The 3,115-nt window shown below is 43.3% G+C and overlaps 3 non-coding genes across 3 annotated transcripts; all 3 read left to right on the top strand.

Moving 5' to 3' along the window:
* The first annotated feature begins 200 nt into the window (after window positions 1-200).
* Window positions 201-303, top strand: LOC123126881 (U6 spliceosomal RNA). The gene has a single exon (XR_006462091.1). It is a non-coding gene; the product is annotated as a U6 spliceosomal RNA (small nuclear RNA).
* A 1,062-nt stretch (window positions 304-1,365) lies between these two features.
* On the top strand, window positions 1,366-1,468 carry LOC123126851 (U6 spliceosomal RNA). The gene has a single exon (XR_006462062.1). It is a non-coding gene; the product is annotated as a U6 spliceosomal RNA (small nuclear RNA).
* Window positions 1,469-2,528: 1,060 nt separating this feature from the next.
* LOC123126870 (U6 spliceosomal RNA) lies at window positions 2,529-2,631 on the top strand. The gene has a single exon (XR_006462080.1). It is a non-coding gene; the product is annotated as a U6 spliceosomal RNA (small nuclear RNA).
* Window positions 2,632-3,115: the final 484 nt, after the last annotated feature.

The following is a 3,115-nucleotide window of genomic DNA, read 5'->3' as shown; positions in this document are numbered from 1 at the left end:
GGCCCGTTATGCTCTTCCATTAATTTGGGCCACGTGAAGAGAGATCCGACTTGCGACTGGCGGCCCACCACGCGCCAGATGGCGTCTGGGTTTGGCTGGACAGCGCCATGGGCAAAACAAACGCTCGTTGGTTTAGTCCCACATCGGCCAGCCGGGGAGAGTCGGACTGGTTTATAAGGCAGAGCGCGGCAGCTAGCATCGTCCCTTCTGGGACATCCGATAAAATTGGAACGATACAGAGAAGATTCGCATGGCCCCTGCGCAAGGATGACACGCACAAATCGAGAAATGGTCCAATATTTTTTTGAGATTTTCCACGCAAGTACCTGGAGCCTTCTTTCTTGCACTCCTGTGTGTGCTGCTATTCTTACTGAAAGGCCCTTTAGTTTTCTTTCTCTATCAGAGAGGTCCTCAATACTACCTTTTTAAATTTAGATCCACACGCTTTCTCATCTTTGTTATTGCAGATATAACCTTTCTGTGACAACTTTTTAGCCTTTTTAATCTATTATTACACGTTTCTGGATTAGTTTTCTGTTTCAGTCCTTCTACAGGTAGTGCATTCCTTCAATTTATTATTGTCTTTGTTCCTTAACCTTAACTGTGGTTTGGTCATAGCGCAAAAAACATGTTTCATTAGTCCAATTTTATCATGTCACCGCCTAACAAACTCATCTAAGACTTGTGAGAAAACTCTCCCGGACACTAGTGTTGGATTCTGGTATCACCCAAAAGAATCCCTTCTTCAAGCCTTTCTATCTTTAGTGTACAATAACTAGTGGTCGATGAATTACGTAGGTCACAACTGGTGAAATCTCAATCTTCATGTAGTAAACTATATATGTTGCATACCATTTTATACATCTAGTCACACCAAAGACACGGTAAGCTAACTTAGCATGAACCTTTTGGCACTATGGTCTTTGCAATATGTACTTGTGGCAACGACTTGATCGTCTAGTCTCCTTCACGCACAAGTTTGCTTTTTAAAAAAGGTTTGTCGATTTGCATAATCCACCTTTCATAAATTGTGAACAACCAAAAGGATTTGTTGATCCCTCCTTCCCTAAACGTGCATGTGCCCCCCCCCCACGTGTGGCAAGAACTATAGTATTATTTTTAGTGCCCAAGGGCCGTTCGTTGTTCCCTAATGAAAAAACGCGAGGGCCCGTTATGCTCTTCCATTAATTTGGGCCACGTGAAGAGATATCCGACTTGCGACTGGCGGCCCACCACGCGCCCGATGGCGTCTGGGTTTGGCTGGATAGCGCCATGGGCAAAACAAACGCTCGTTGGTTTAGTCCCACATCGGCCAGCCGGGGAGAGTCGGACTGGTTTATAAGGCAGAGCGCGGCAGCTAGCATCGTCCCTTCTGGGACATCCGATAAAATTGGAATGATACAGAGAAGATTAGCATGGCCCCTGCGCAAGGATGACACGCACAAATCGAGAAATGGTCCAACTTTTTTTTGAGATTTTCCACGCAAGTACCTGGAGCCTTCTTTCTTGCACTCCTGTGTGTGCTGCTATTCTTACTGAAAGGCCCTTTAGTTTCCGTTCTCTATCAGAGAGGTCCTCAATACTGCCTTTTTAAATTTAGATCCACACGCTTTCTCATCTTTGTTATTGCAGATATAACCTTTCTGTGGCAACTTTTTAGCTTTTTTAATCTATTATTACACGTTTCTGGATTAGTTTTCTGTTTCAGTCCTTCTACAGGTAGTGCATTCCTTCAATTTATTATTGTCTTTGTTCCTTAACCTTAACTGTGGTTTGGTCATAGCGCAAAAAACATGTTTCATTAGTCTAATTTTATCATGTCACCGCCTAACAAACTCATCTAAGACTTGTGAGAAAACTCTCCCGGACACTAGTGTTGGATTCTGGTATCACCCAAAAGAATCCCTTCTTCAATCCTTTCTATCTTTAGTGTACAATAACTAGTGGTCGATGAATTACGTAGGTCACAACTGGTGAAATCTCAATCTTCATGTAGTAAACTATATATGTTGCATACCATTTTATACATCTAGTCACAACAAAGACACGGTAAGCTAGCTTAGCCTGAACCTTTTGGCACTATGGTCTTTGCAATATGTACTTGTGGCAACGACTTGATCGTCTACTCTCCTTCACGCACAAGTTTGCTTTTTAAAAAAGGTTTGTCGATTTGCATAATCCACCTTTCATAAATTGTGAACAACCAAAAGGATTCGTTGATCCCTCCTTCCCTAAACGTGCATGTGCCCCCCCCACGTGCGGCAAGAACTATAGTATTATTTTTAGTGCCCAAGCGCCGTTCGTTATTCCCTAATGAAAAAACACGAGGGCCCGTTATGCTCTTCCATTAATTTGGGCCACATGAAGAGAGATCCGACTTGCAACTGGCGGCCCACCACACGCCCGATGGCGTCTGGGTTTGGCTGGACAGCGCCATGGGCAAAACAAACGCTCGTTGGTTTAGTCCCACATCGGCCAGCCGGGGAGAGTCGGACTGGTTTATAAGGCAGAGCGCGGCAGCTAGCATCGTCCCTTCTGGGACATCCGATAAAATTGGAACGATACAGAGAAGATTAGCATGGCCCGTGCGCAAGGATGACACGCACAAATCGAGAAATGGTCCAATTTTTTTTTTGAGATTTTCCACGCAAGTACCTGGAGCCTTCTTTCTTGCACTCCTGTGTGTGCTGCTATTCTTACTGAAAGGCCCTTTAGTTTCCTTTCTCTATCAGAGAGGTCCTCAATACTGCCTTTTTAAATTTAGATCCACACGCTTTCTCATCTTTGTTATTGCAGATATAACCTTTCTGTGGCAACTTTTTAGCCTTTTTAATCTATTATTACACGTTTCTGGATTAGTTTTCTGTTTCAGTCCTTCTACAGGTAGTGCATTCCTTCAATTTATTATTGTCTTTGTTCCTTAACCTTAACTGTGGTTTGGTCATAGCGCAAAAAACATGTTTCATTAGTCTAATTTTATCATGTCACCGCCTAACAAACTCATCTAAGACTTGTGAGAAAACTCTCCCGGACACTAGTGTTGGATTCTGGTATCACCCAAAAGAATCCCTTCTTCAAGCCTTTCTATCTTTAGTGTACAATAACTAGTGGTCGA

This window comes from Triticum aestivum, chromosome 5D (assembly GCF_018294505.1).
Source record: "Triticum aestivum cultivar Chinese Spring chromosome 5D, IWGSC CS RefSeq v2.1, whole genome shotgun sequence".
In the NCBI taxonomy this organism is placed as follows: domain Eukaryota; kingdom Viridiplantae; phylum Streptophyta; class Magnoliopsida; order Poales; family Poaceae; genus Triticum; species Triticum aestivum.
This window is presented reverse-complemented; position numbering and strand designations above follow the sequence as displayed.